Source organism: Carassius auratus, chromosome 41 (assembly GCF_003368295.1).
Source record: "Carassius auratus strain Wakin chromosome 41, ASM336829v1, whole genome shotgun sequence".
Classification (NCBI taxonomy): domain Eukaryota; kingdom Metazoa; phylum Chordata; class Actinopteri; order Cypriniformes; family Cyprinidae; genus Carassius; species Carassius auratus.
Window position 1 is genome coordinate 3,334,179 of NC_039283.1, and position 15,576 is coordinate 3,349,754.

Below are 15,576 nucleotides of genomic sequence, written 5' to 3' on the forward strand. Positions count from 1 at the left end.
TTTGTATTTACTAACCACAATAACCACGACATTTACTATGGGTTTACCATAGTAACCATAGTTTTACTCTGGTATTTGTAGTTACTAACACACAATAACCACGACATTTACTATGGGTTTACCATAGTAACCATAGTTTTACTCTGGTATTTGTAGTTACTAACACAATAACCACGACATTTACTATGGGTTTACCATAGTAACCATAGTTTTACTCTGGTATTTGTAGTTACTAACACACAATAACCACGACATTTACTATGGGTTTACCATAGTAACCATAGTTTTACTCTGGTATTTGTAGTTACTAACACACAATAACCACGACATTTACTATGGGTTTACCATAGTAACCATAGTTTTACTCTGGTATTTGTAGTTACTAACACACAATAACCACGACATTTACTATGGGTTTACCATAGTAACCATAGTTTTACTCTGGTATTTGTATTTACTAACACACAATAACCACGACATTTACTATGGGTTTACCATAGTAACCATAGTTTTACTCTGGTATTTGTAGTTACTAACACACAATAACCACGACATTTACTATGGGTTTACCATAGTAACCATAGTTTTACTCTGGTATTTGTATTACTAACACACAATAACCACGACATTTACTATGGGTTTACATAGTAACCATAGTTTTACTCTGGTATTTGTATTTACTAACAACACATAACCACGACATTTACTATGGGTTTACCATAGTAACCATAGTTTTACTCTGGTATTTTGTATTTACTAACACACAATAACCACGACATTTACTATGGGTTTACCATAGTAACCATAGTTTTACTCTGGTATTTGTATTTACTAACACAATAACCACGACATTTACTATGGGTTTACCATAGTAACCATAGTTTTACTCTGGTATTTGTAGTTACTAACACACAATAACCACAACATTTACTATGGGTTTACCATAGTAACCATAGTTTTACTCTGGTATTTGTAGTTACTAACACACAATAACCACGACATTTACTATGGGTTTACCATAGTAACCATAGTTTTACTCTGGTATTTGTAGTTACTAACACACAATAACCACGACATTTACTATGGGTTTACCATAGTAACCATAGTTTTACTCTGGTATTTGTATTTACTAACACACAATAACCACGACATTTACTATGGGTTTACCATAGTAACCATAGTTTTTACTCTGGTATTTGTAGTTACTAACACACAATAACCACGACATTTACTATGGGTTTACCATAGTAACCATAGTTTTACTCTGGTATTTGTATTTACTAACACACAATAACCACGACATTTACTATGGGTTTACCATAGTAACCATAGTTTTACTCTGGTATTTGTATTTACTAACACACAATAACCACGACATTTACTATGGGTTTACCATAGTAACATAGTTTTACTCTGGTATTTGTAGTTACTAACACACAATAACCACGACATTTACTATGGGTTTACCATAGTAACCATAGTTTTACTCTGGTATTTGTAGTTACTAACACACAATAACCACGACATTTACTATGGGTTTACCATAGTAACCATAGTTTTACTCTGGTATTTGTAGTTACTAACACACAATAACCACGACATTTACTATGGGTTTTACCATAGTAACCATAGTTTTACTCTGGTATTTGTAGTTACTAACACACAATAACCACGACATTTACTATGGGTTTACCATAGTAACCATAGTTTTACTCTGGTATTTGTATTTACTAACACACAATAACCACGACATTTACTATGGGTTTACCATAGTAACCATAGTTTTACTCTGGTATTTGTAGTTACTAACACACAATAACCACGACATTTACTATGGGTTTACCATAGTAACCATAGTTTTACTCTGGTATTTGTATTTACTAACACACAATAACCACAACACTTACCAGGATTTTACCACAGTAACTGTTTTTACTCTACACTATTTGTAAAGCACAGTAACCACTAAGTTTGCCATGCCTTTAATATCTTTTTGTGATGTAATTGTAATTCAGTGTTTTTTCTGTCTTGCAGTTACGTCGGATTACATACTCCACAACAACCTGTAATCCAGCAGATCTTTAAAGAAGCCATCTCTTGTAAAATCTCTCTCTCTCTCTCTCTCTCTCTCTCTCGCTCTGCTAGAATTAACAGGGAACTTCAACTCCACGCTCCCAATGCTGATATTGAAGAAGCTGTCAAGGGGGCTGAACAAGTCCTTCTAAGGACCAACCCTTCACAGGTAATGTTGAAGACTCTTAGTTATAACTGATTTGCTTTAATGAACGCATCCTTATATTATGTGTTAATCAAATATTTTGGTCACAGATCATTTTAACACACTGTCTCAACATGTTTATATTTCAGGAAGGCCTGTCATGAGATTTGAATTTGACCATCTTGTGCATTTATGAAGAAGACCAAAAGCTGCAAAGGCAAACACTTCCAATGGTACGTCAGATACATTTTTCTCAGCATTTGATGTTTCTTAAATTTTGGTTCACTTAGCCCATCAGGAAGAACACTCAACAAAGAGCATGTTGTAGTAGTAATAATTCATCCAATAATCATATTATATTGCACAAGCGTACTTGTACAAAATTCTACAACTTTTACTCCTACTGCTGTTATTGGCCATTACCACAGCTCCCATCAGATTGTGCCCATTGTAAGAGTGTTTATATCATGAAGTTTAAATGAAGTCCATTGTATTCTTTATTAATCTTTACAAATTGGTGCCGCCTCTTCCTCTTTCAACAGTACATGATATCTGTCCACACCTCATAGTCTGCCTTTCTTTCTATGGTGACGTTACTGAACACATCTGTCTTAGAAGCAAGAGAATGGAAATCCTAGTTTAACTTTTCAAGTGCTACAAATCAGATCTTCAATGAATTTGGGCAATCAGATCACTTAAAGTTGTTCACACAAAGACCAATAACTATAATGAGAAGTATTTTAGCATCCACACCAACAGACAATACTGTTCTCTTAAATCTCTTAAATGTTCCCCTCATTCTGTTAAATTTATACACACAATTCTGCCTTTCTCTGCCTTTTTCACTTCATCTTCATGCTGTACTCCCTCACTCACACATTCTTTTATGCTCTGTTGTAAGGCAGAAACTGAGAGTTTGCATGATGGCATTTTCTCAGACGCTGAATCTGATGTGTACAGATGAACTCAGGAGCCTACTAGAGTTGCCAAGGAACTTGTGCTTGAAGTATATAATGATATCTGCTTTATTTATATTTTTAAACAACAATAATGATTAAACATGGGGTCAATAATATTTTCTTGTTTTACAGCTGAAGACCAGAAACGCAAAGAAAATCAGTCAAACCAGTCCTAAAGAAATGAGGAATGAACATGGACTTCTTGTGCCCCAAAAGAAAAGACAGAAAGGTGAAAAGTTTCACATTTCCATTTGTATGTCTGAATTCAATGCAGTTATGTGTGGTACAACATTGATGTTGATCTCTCAAAAGACTTTTCAAGTCCGCAGTTATAGTTTTTGACATATACATCTTTTTTATAGCTCCTAAAATGAGCAAATAAGCTGTGCATCATCTCTGTGATTTGGGAAGGAAATGACTGAATATGGTGAGTACTGACACCTGCAACTGTATTCACCAACACTATTACTCTAGAATGGTTATTGCTGTTATTGCTGACTTATTGTTTTGTCTGTTTGTTTGAATTAAGATGAAGCCAATTGATGAAGATATCAATTGAATGGCCACCGAGTGCATCACTGCTACCTGAACCCATCAGTTATCTTCTGTGAAGACTGCATTCACAAACCGCTCTACTGCGACAGCTCAGATGTTACGGCCTGCAAAGTAAACATCACAGCTAAACAACGAGAGCTAGTTGTGGTGGGATTCTTTTGGCCAATATCCCCAACAAGAATCAATGTTAAGTCCAGTGCAACAATTATAAATAAAAATACTATATATTGTTTATTGATTTACCATAACCTAAATACATGTTTTGGCCCTCCAGGACATCTAGACCAGGTGGAGTGTGAGGAGGACCGTGAGAGACTCCAGCCAGCCGAGCCATGGATTGCTTTCACTGTTACCATCAGGCAGACGTTATCACAGAACCTACACCAGCAGACAGTGAGACAAGTTCCTTTCACAGGCAATCAGACTGAACTGAACTCATACCAGTAAAACCATACACACCCCACCAACCTCATATGCCCTGCACTCTTATCAGTTATGCTGACTGGACTCAATATTATTATGCACCCTGACATTCTGTTTGCACTAATTCATACCGTGCTTTACTGCAGAGATGTATGTGTACTGTGATTATTATTGTTTTCAATTCATGCTCTTTGTATAGCATAATTTTTAACATATATTGTTCTCTACCTGAATTGAGTCCCTTATATATGTGTGTTGCATATATATATTCAGAATTTGTATTTCATATATATTCATGAATTAATTAATTTGTCATCCATACTGTCACGCTGCAGTCTGCACCCAAGACTTTCATCACCTGTATACTTGTGTTCATTGTATTGTGACAATAAAGATATTTGATTTAAATTAGTTACATGTCTTTTGTTCATCAGTTGTGCTGTAGGGTGCTGCATAACAACTGCAAAAAAAAATGTATGACATGGAAGATTATGATATGTCCAGGACATGGACAAGCAAGAAGAGGAAGAAAAGCAGGAGAGCTCTAAAAACTTGATGTGATTCTTTGGGGCTCAAGACATTTCACCATGCATGCATTTGCATGGTTTCATCTGATTAGAAAAATATGGTTTTAACATAACCCATTTTTAATATTGTTAAAAATTGTATATCATTTGTCTTAATACACTACTTTAGTTGTCTTTATGTTGTATCCTCCAGTAAAGTACTGCACATGGTGTTGGATAATAAAGTAGGGTGAATATTCTATATTAAGAATGGTGTTTGGTAAATACACCATTTAATTTTGTAAACAATAGATAAATGTGTTTTAATTAAGAAATGAACATTTGGTTACATTAATGGCATTCAGTTAGATGAAGGGCAGGCTGAAAGCTGCATTAGAAGATACTGCATGGACTATAATGCTGCAGGAATTTCATGTACAACTGAAGGTGATGGACAAGGGAAAAATCAACATGAATCCAGTACTGTATAATAAGCAAGATGAGCATGCACATTACTGATGTTTAGTACCCGAGGAGGACAAATATGAGGAGTATTTTACACAGAGACACAAATTAGCTCTTAATATTATGATTCTTTGCATTGCATGAATTGTATGGCTTTGCACTATAAACTACACACTCTCTGTACCTTGTCTTACTGAATGACACATTGACACTGTGAAAGTACAATGAAGTGTCACAGTATGTATTGGTTGTTTAAATTGGTGTCTTTGTTTACTTTCAATACTGTATCCTTGCACCTGATATAATTCAATATTTGGAGCCTATTCCAAATAGGCACTGATGTATATTTGTATGGTTCTATTCTTATTCTAAGATAAACATGACTTACAACTTACATATTGGCAATTTGTTGAAAAGAAAAACTTAAAAATTATGACTCAGCACAGTCTGTTGTCCATGATGAGAAAAGGTATGTGTATGTTTTACTGCCCTTCCATCTTCAAGGGCCCAGTAGAGTCCCCTAGAAGAGCAAAAAAATGTAAATTTCAAATGGCTGTAAATCAAAGTCTGATTATAGTGTCAAAGAAAAAATTGGCAGGACAACTACTTATGCTATGCTTATTAAATAATGTTGGACAGAGTTTTCAAACATATATGAAAGGTGGTATAAAGGTGTTTAAAAAAGTGCACTTAGTAAAATATCGAATTTCAGCCTGCCTCTTAAATATGTCATTAATGTTTACACAATGAACATGTTTAGATTACCCTTTGTTAAAAAAGATTGCATTTTCCCATTTTTTTAATTATTAAACATTTTAAACTACATTACCCATAAGCCTCTGCCATTCTATCGTTTGAACGCGAGTAATATTAGCGCTGGTATTTGGAGTTTATTGGAGTTGTGCTTAGGGTTAGGGTTACGATTTCGGTGAAGAGGTAATTTCTCACGACATAGCAACACTGCATTGTTAACTGAAGGTGTTACTGACGTAATAATTACAGTCAAACGGACTTTGCAACATTAAGCGGTTTATAATTTGGGTTAAAAGATAGTCCAATCACAGCGAGTTCTGCGAGAGCCAAGGGAACGTCAAAGCCAATGGCAACCCAGTTGAGCAGAGGCGTCACACTAATTTGTACATATATGGTCATTTATGCCGGGAGCTTCCGGGTTCCTGTAGTGAATGGACAGAAGCTGCAGTTACCCTGATGCAGCAAGAAATACGTTGATTAAAGGTGTTTTTTTGTTTTGTGTTTTAACGAAGGTATGATTCCCATTGTATTGAATAGGCTACATTGTTTACACTAATATTAGTGTACAGTACTTAAACTCAAAAGTTTGCATATACTGTGTGAAAAATAAATGTCAAAATGTTTCATTTGCTTAAAAAAAAACACCTCTGAAGATTATTTAAACACAATAATTTTCTACTACTCAATTTTCCTTCTGTAATATTTACAATGTATTTATAGTGTATTAAAGGTAAACAATTTATCACATCTACGTTTCATGGAAATGGACCCTAAAAACTTGCCATTCTTAGATCCACCAGTTGAACTATAGGAATAGAAAACAAACAAACAAACATCATGACATCAATCACTCATTGTCTAGTCATTTTACAGTGTTTATTGATATGTCAAACTTTTCGCAGATAAACATAGTGCCCAGAACAGTCTCTCTCCAGTTTATTCCACTATGAAAAAAAAAGAAAAGTTGATTAAAAAAAAAATGCATAGAGGTAACTAAGTGAAAACAAACAAAAAAAATTGCAACAGAAACTCCCTTCAAAAAACATAAGTTTAATATTCAAAAATAAAAAGGGAATTTGTTTACAGAAATCCTGACAAAAGATGCCAAAGAATAATCAAGGCTACAGTTGAAAATATATTGTTTTCTTCCCTTTATCAACCAAATAGGCAAAAATGATTAAGAACAATGCTCCAATATTTTACAATTATCACCTTTAAAAACATATATCCTGTAATCATTGTTTGCTTCTATTGTGAATAAATGCAAAACAAATAAATGGTTAATAATAATAATTATTATTATGTGTGTATATATATATATATATACAGGAGTGCTTATAGTAGAGATTGGAGTGATGAATGTAGAGGAAAAATGAATACAAGCAGAAATGCTAAGACTGGAGGTTGGCAGTAAAGGACTGAGAGCAGATGTGTCACACAAGAGAGGAAGATCTGGAAGCTTTTGAATGGGCTGATATTGTGAAGAGCTGATGAAGAATGATTAAGTAATCTGTGAGAAATCCTGCAAGAAGAAACAAAGATAATTTATCACATGATGAACAACAAAAACACTGACAACAACAAATGGCAGAATACAACATACTGTAACTGCAGTGTGCATAGCAGTAATTGTACAGTATTGTCTGTTGGTGTGGATGCTAAAATACTTCTCATTATAGTTATTGGTCTTTGTGTGAACAACTTTAAGTGATCTGATTGCCCAAATTCATTGAAGATCTGATTTGTAGCACTTGAAAAGTTAAACTAGGATTTCCATTCTCTTGCTTCTAAGACAGATGTGTTCAGTAACGTCACCATAGAAAGAAAGGCAGACTATGAGGTGTGGACAGATATCATGTACTGTTGAAAGAGGAAGAGGCGGCACCAATTTGTAAAGATTAATAAAGAATACAATGGACTTCATTTAAACTTCATGATATAAACACTCTTACAATGGGCACAATCTGATGGGAGCTGTGGTAATGGCCAATAACAGCAGTAGGAGTAAAAGTTGTAGAATTTTGTACAAGTACGCTTGTGCAATATAATATGATTATTGGATGAATTATTACTACTACAACATGCTCTTTGTTGAGTGTTCTTCCTGATGGGCTAAGTGAACCAAAATTTAAGAAACATCAAATGCTGAGAAAAATGTATCTGACGTACCATTGGAAGTGTTTGCCTTTGCAGCTTTTGGTCTTCTTCATAAATGCACAAGATGGTCAAATTCAAATCTCATGACAGGCCTTCCTGAAATATAAACATGTTGAGACAGTGTGTTAAAATGATCTGTGACCAAAATATTTGATTAACACATAATATAAGGATGCGTTCATTAAAGCAAATCAGTTATAACTAAGAGTCTTCAACATTACCTGTGAAGGGTTGGTCCTTAGAAGGACTTGTTCAGCCCCCTTGACAGCTTCTTCAATATCAGCATTGGGAGCGTGGAGTTGAAGTTCCCTGTTAATTCTAGCAGAGCGAGAGAGAGAGAGAGAGAGAGAGAGAGAGATTTTACAAGAGATGGCTTCTTTAAAGATCTGCTGGATTACAGGTTGTTGTGGAGTATGTAATCCGACGTAACTGCAAGACAGAAAAAACACTGAATTACAATTACATCACAAAAAGATATTAAAGGCATGGCAAACTTAGTGGTTACTGTGCTTTACAAATAGTGTAGAGTAAAAACAGTTACTGTGGTAAAATCCTGGTAAGTGTTGTGGTTATTGTGTGTTAGTAAATACAAATACCAGAGTAAAACTATGGTTACTATGGTAAACCCATAGTAAATGTCGTGGTTATTGTGTGTTAGTAACTACAAATACCAGAGTAAAACTATGGTTACTATGGTAAACCCATAGTAAATGTCGTGGTTATTGTGTGTTAGTAACTACAAATACCAGAGTAAAACTATGGTTACTATGGTAAACCCATAGTAAATGTCGTGGTTATTGTGTGTTAGTAACTACAAATACCAGAGTAAAACTATGGTTACTATGGTAAACCCATAGTAAATGTCGTGGTTATTGTGTGTTAGTAAATACAAATACCAGAGTAAAACTATGGTTACTATGGTAAACCCATAGTAAATGTCGTGGTTATTGTGTGTTAGTAACTACAAATACCAGAGTAAAACTATGGTTACTATGGTAAACCCATAGTAAATGTCGTGGTTATTGTGTGTTAGTAAATACAAATACCAGAGTAAAACTATGGTTACTATGGTAAACCCATAGTAAATGTCGTGGTTATTGTGTGTTAGTAACTACAAATACCAGAGTAAAACTATGGTTACTATGGTAAACCCATAGTAAATGTCGTGGTTATTGTGTGTTAGTAACTACAAATACCAGAGTAAAACTATGGTTACTATGGTAAACCCATAGTAAATGTCGTGGTTATTGTGTGTTAGTAACTACAAATACCAGAGTAAAACTATGGTTACTATGGTAAACCCATAGTAAATGTCGTGGTTATTGTGTGTTAGTAAATACAAATACCAGAGTAAAACTATGGTTACTATGGTAAACCCATAGTAAATGTCGTGGTTATTGTGTGTTAGTAACTACAAATACCAGAGTAAAACTATGGTTACTATGGTAAACCCATAGTAAATGTCGTGGTTATTGTGTGTTAGTAACTACAAATACCAGAGTAAAACTATGGTTACTATGGTAAACCCATAGTAAATGTCGTGGTTATTGTGTGTTAGTAACTACAAATACCAGAGTAAAACTATGGTTACTATGGTAAACCCATAGTAAATGTCGTGGTTATTGTGTGTTAGTAACTACAAATACCAGAGTAAAACTATGGTTACTATGGTAAACCCATAGTAAATGTCGTGGTTATTGTGTGTTAGTAACTACAAATACCAGAGTAAAACTATGGTTACTATGGTAAACCCATAGTAAATGTCGTGGTTATTGTGTGTTAGTAAATACAAATACCAGAGTAAAACTATGGTTACTATGGTAAACCCATAGTAAATGTCGTGGTTATTGTGTGTTAGTAACTACAAATACCAGAGTAAAACTATGGTTACTATGGTAAACCCATAGTAAATGTCGTGGTTATTGTGTGTTAGTAACTACAAATACCAGAGTAAAACTATGGTTACTATGGTAAACCCATAGTAAATGTCGTGGTTATTGTGTGTTAGTAACTACAAATACCAGAGTAAAACTATGGTTACTATGGTAAACCCATAGTAAATGTCGTGGTTATTGTGTGTTAGTAACTACAAATACCAGAGTAAAACTATGGTTACTATGGTAAACCCATAGTAAATGTCGTGGTTATTGTGTGTTAGTAACTACAAATACCAGAGTAAAACTATGGTTACTATGGTAAACCCATAGTAAATGTCGTGGTTATTGTGTGTTAGTAACTACAAATACCAGAGTAAAACTATGGTTACTATGGTAAACCCATAGTAAATGTCGTGGTTATTGTGTGTTAGTAAATACAAATACCAGAGTAAAACTATGGTTACTATGGTAAACCCATAGTAAATGTCGTGGTTATTGTGTGTTAGTAACTACAAATACCAGAGTAAAACTATGGTTACTATGGTAAACCCATAGTAAATGTCGTGGTTATTGTGTGTTAGTAACTACAAATACCAGAGTAAAACTATGGTTACTATGGTAAACCCATAGTAAATGTCGTGGTTATTGTGTGTTAGTAACTACAAATACCAGAGTAAAACTATGGTTACTATGGTAAACCCATAGTAAATGTCGTGGTTATTGTGTGTTAGTAAATACAAATACCAGAGTAAAACTATGGTTACTATGGTAAACCCATAGTAAATGTCGTGGTTATTGTGTGTTAGTAACTACAAATACCAGAGTAAAACTATGGTTACTATGGTAAACCCATAGTAAATGTCGTGGTTATTGTGTGTTAGTAACTACAAATACCAGAGTAAAACTATGGTTACTATGGTAAACCCATAGTAAATGTCGTGGTTATTGTGTGTTAGTAACTACAAATACCAGAGTAAAACTATGGTTACTATGGTAAACCCATAGTAAATGTCGTGGTTATTGTGTGTTAGTAAATACAAATACCAGAGTAAAACTATGGTTACTATGGTAAACCCATAGTAAATGTCGTGGTTATTGTGTGTTAGTAACTACAAATACCAGGGTAAAACTATGGTTACTATGGTAAACCCATAGTAAATGTCGTGGTTATTGTGTGTTAGTAAATACAAATACCAGAGTAAAACTATGGTTACTATGGTAAACCCATAGTAAATGTCGTGGTTATTGTGTGTTAGTAACTACAAATACCAGGGTAAAACTATGGTTACTATGGTAAACCCATAGTAAATGTCGTGGTTATTGTGTGTTAGTAACTACAAATACCAGGGTAAAACTATGGTTACTATGGTAAACCCATAGTAAATGTCGTGGTTATTGTGTGTTAGTAAATACAAATACCAGAGAAAACTATGGTTACTATGGTAAACCCATAGTAAATGTCGTGGTTATTGTGTGTTAGTAAATACAAATACCAGAGTAAAACTATGGTTACTATGGTAAACCCATAGTAAATGTCGTGGTTATTGTGTGTTAGTAACTACAAATTACAATTGTTGTGCTTGTATTAGTCATGTCTAAAAGCTGAAGACCCATATGTCACATCATAAATTTATTTAAAACTGCAACAGGTCTATAAACAGTACAGGTTAGCTTAGGCTAATGACAATGTTAGGCTAGCTGAGCAGCCCACTGACCCATAATTGGAGCATAAACTGCCCTTTAAAAACACGGCCCTGTCTAACGTGATGCAGAAATACTGAAATAATTAAAACAGTACGCTTAACCACGTGATATCATTACAAAAAGAAGAATAAAAAAATATATTTACCCTTGCTTACCTGTTTGAAGGTGTACGCGCATCAGGTGAACTGAACGAGCCTCCCCAGACAGCAAGCCAACATTGAATAAACATTGTTTTTCCATCTGAATCATCATTATGGTTGATATTGAAATTTCAATGCAAAATAAATGTTGAATCAACATTATCATATCGATGAAAACCTGATGTTATTAATGTTGATGGCAACAATATTGGAACAACATTGATCCATAGTTATCTTTATGATTGATTAAGCATTGATATTTGGTTACCGGGTGATCCCTGAATGTGTTGAAAAGTAATTGATTTATAGTGGACAGAGAAATGATGCTGTTGTTGAAAAGTCATCGAAATATAGTTGACCGGGAAATATGATAGAAAATGCATCGAAATATAGTTGACCAGGAAATATGATTGAAAATGCATCGAAATATAGTTGACCGGGAAATATGATTGAAAATCCATCGATTTTTGGTTGACCGGGAGATCAACGGGTGGTATACCCAACGTACTGCACCGGACACAGCTCATTTCTGGACCCTTGGCACAAGTGTACAGGTAAGCTTGCTTAATGTTCGATATGAATCCAGACAGCACAGGCACGCGGTGTCTTTTTATACAGTCTGTGGGCAGCTGAAGAGACTGGCTCATTTTCAAATAATGTTACCGTTAACTTGTTTAGACAACGGTCACGGTAAATTAATGTTAAAGCCTTGAGTTTCCAGCAGTATCTCGGAGGGAAAATGTAAAAGCGGTTTATTAAAGAGAAGTCCTGACTGCTTTTTCGTCGTGTTTTTCACTCTTTTACAGGCTGCCAGAAAGAATCCGTCTCTATAGTGAGTGATTATTGAATGAGGCTGTACATTATAAATGTAATGTTTTAACTCGAGATGTTTGTTTGTGTGAATGCTGTCTGTGCGGTGAGTTCTGCGCGAGCGGGGAGCAGAGTTGCCATGGAAACGGGGCGTCAACACAAAAACCGTTACTGGCAAGCAGTAATCTCCGTCTCTTGCTGCGGTTTACGCTGTTTTAGGTAAGTTTAGTCGCTAAAATCACACAAATATGATATACAAATGTTTCTGACAAGTTTCTTACTTGTTATTGACATGTTTCAATTAAATTTATTTTATAGAAATGGTTTAATGTCTTCGAAAAAGTCCGTTAGCGTCTTAGCAGTTTTCAGGTAACGTTAGGCTAATTTTGAGCTCTTGTTGATGAAACTCTGGGCTTTTCATCAAATCTTCGTGTGTGTATGAGATATTTTGATGGCTCTGTGAATGTTTTGCTGGTGATTTGTCAGTGTTTTTTTTTGGAAAAGGCTGATTTACTGAATCGATGACGTCACTTACACTGAGAGTGTAACGTTAATCGGCTGAAAACAAGTTCACATGAGTGTTTATATTTCATGATAAACAGATATTAATACAAATTGTTCTGTGATTTCAGGAGGACAGAAATAAACTATACAGAACAAAGTGAAACTCCAAGATTTTTGAAAAGAAAATTGGTGAAATATATTCTGAAAAAGGCATATTAATGTATTTCATGAGCTTCTTCAGTAAATCTGTATTTCTAAGTCAGTATCTCCCTTCAGAAATGTTGCTGAAGGGAGATACTGACTTAGAAATACAGGTGAACTCATGAAAATAAGCTCATGAAATACTCATGAAAGAAGCTCATGAAATACATTAATATGCCTTTTTCAGAATATATTTCACCAATTTTAAGGAGTCCCTGACATCAAAACGTAAGTCACACTCAACCTAAAATTAAAAATATAGATTCTGTTATTTTAAGATTATATTATTAGTAGTAGAATTTGTATATTACATATGTTATTATTGTTGTTATATATATTATTCTGTCTTTTATCTGCATTTTACCTCTGCTTTATCTTGTTTCCTTCTAATGAACCTGGAACTGCAGAGTAAATATTGTTGTCTCTGTGTCAGATGGCTTGTTTTGTTCCTGGACTCTTCAGTGATGATGAGCAGAGTCTGAGTGAACCTGCTGTCAGACAGTAAGTACCCTGAGTACCCTGGGGTTTCAGTCAGGGCCTTCAGTAAACAACTCAATCAAACAAAATCCTTAATGGTTAATAGTTACTAGTTAATATATTATTAATCACTTATAAATCATTGAAATGTCAACATTGTACTATTATCTCAATAAACATTATAAATAATTTACAAAGCTTTCTGCACCCCCTAATCTATAAAGTGTAAACTACTCATCAGTTGTACTCATCGGCTTTCATTTGCTTTTGGATGTTTGCGTCACAAGTGATACAGCATTGTACTTGCACAACTATTGTACTTCATTTTAATACCCAAACCCAGACCTCTTACACGCCAGGCAAAAGTTCTACCACTGAAACATTTGAGCTGACAAACATATATATTGTAGCTTGATATTCACTATAGGAAGAAAGTGCAGCATAAAAAATAGCATATTTTAGCATTAAAATCCCTTTAACATGTATGGTGATCTGAGAGGCCGGGGGAGTCCAGTTAATGGGGCGTAATTCATTAGCTTTAATGAGAATTGTATATTTTATAGGCCTACATTAAAGTGTATTTCGTTTTTTATATTTTACATTTATTTCTTGAATGCTACTATTACATCAACTGTAGCTGAAAAGAATCAACCACTGTATATTTAATTTGTATATTATGTTGTTTATATTCTTTGTTTTTATATTTTTAATAACAGATTGGTTACCTGAGTACATATGTATAAAGTACAGTCACACTGTATGATTGTGAATTTTAATTGCTGTTTTTAACAGAAATTTTTGTCTTTTCTGTTCTTTTACAGATCACTATTGCACACCAAGTAAGCAAAACAATATTTTTGATTTCATTTTATTTTATTTCTGCAAACAACTTGCACCACTTGCAATTGGTTTTCCAGCCCAAAACCTCATCAAAAACTGAATGCAACGGTTTTTGTCTATGATTATTTTGTCAAAACATCTTTTGTCTATGGTAACTCTAATCTACATTAACTATTTAATTAGTATCCAGTTATTTATATTAAATTTGTGGTGTTAACAACTACTTCTGAACCAATAAAATAATAAACAAACATTTTTGAGTCAATTGGCCTCATACATTTTCCTTATGAAAGAGGTCACTGCAAGCTAATCCTTTTTGCCTCCCTTTAATTCGAATACATCCATGAACAGGCAGTTTTGAAAAGTGCTTTGAATATAGGGGAAATATGATCTAGCCTACAACACGAGAACTTATTGCCTTATCCGATCATTGAAAAATCATAGGCCTAGGCTACTGAATTTGTTCAAATATATGTTCTGTTTAACTTAAATGCTAAATTTGTTTTGCATTGTGATTTTATCTTCTGTTTTAGATGCTCTTACTCAGCAGATGGGGACAGCTACCATCACCCAATTTTCACCCAAAAGTGGCTGCGCTATTCGCCAGACTGGGCAGGAGGGACTGGACGACAACTTATGCAGGCATCAGATGACAATGAAGTGTAAATAAAGAGTAGAGGCTAATAAACAGGAATTTGATTTTAAATAGTGTGGTGTGTTCTGTGTTTTATACAAGATTTTAAATGTTCTATTAATTTTTAACATCCTGGCTGTAGATAAAGCAGGCTATTTAATTTATGGCATTACATTTAAAATTAACATCTAAAAATGATTGAAATTCCATTGAAATCACGTTGATCCTTAGTTCAGTTGAAATTTCAACATTGTTTCAATATTCCTGATAATTGAAATACCATTGAAATTCCGTTGATCTATGGACAGAATTTCAACATTGTTTCAATATTAAATCAGGGTGCAAAATGATGT

The 15,576-nt window shown here is 34.2% G+C and overlaps 2 long non-coding RNA genes across 4 annotated transcripts; both read left to right on the forward strand.

Moving 5' to 3' along the window:
- Positions 1 to 2,390: 2,390 nt before the first annotated feature.
- On the forward strand, positions 2,391 to 4,566 carry LOC113059804 (uncharacterized). Of its 3 annotated transcripts, XR_003278157.1 has the most exons (6): positions 2,391 to 2,451; positions 3,120 to 3,224; positions 3,310 to 3,430; positions 3,540 to 3,604; positions 3,707 to 3,918; positions 4,007 to 4,566. It is a non-coding gene; the product is annotated as an uncharacterized LOC113059804 (long non-coding RNA). The 3 variants fall into 3 exon arrangements; XR_003278156.1 differs by having other exon boundaries at positions 3,310 to 3,604; XR_003278158.1 differs by having other exon boundaries at positions 2,393 to 2,451; positions 3,124 to 3,224; positions 3,310 to 3,604.
- An 8,718-nt stretch (positions 4,567 to 13,284) lies between these two features.
- On the forward strand, positions 13,285 to 15,297 carry LOC113059805 (uncharacterized). Its single transcript, XR_003278159.1, has 4 exons — positions 13,285 to 13,500; positions 13,706 to 13,773; positions 14,571 to 14,588; positions 15,123 to 15,297. It is a non-coding gene; the product is annotated as an uncharacterized LOC113059805 (long non-coding RNA).
- Positions 15,298 to 15,576: the final 279 nt, after the last annotated feature.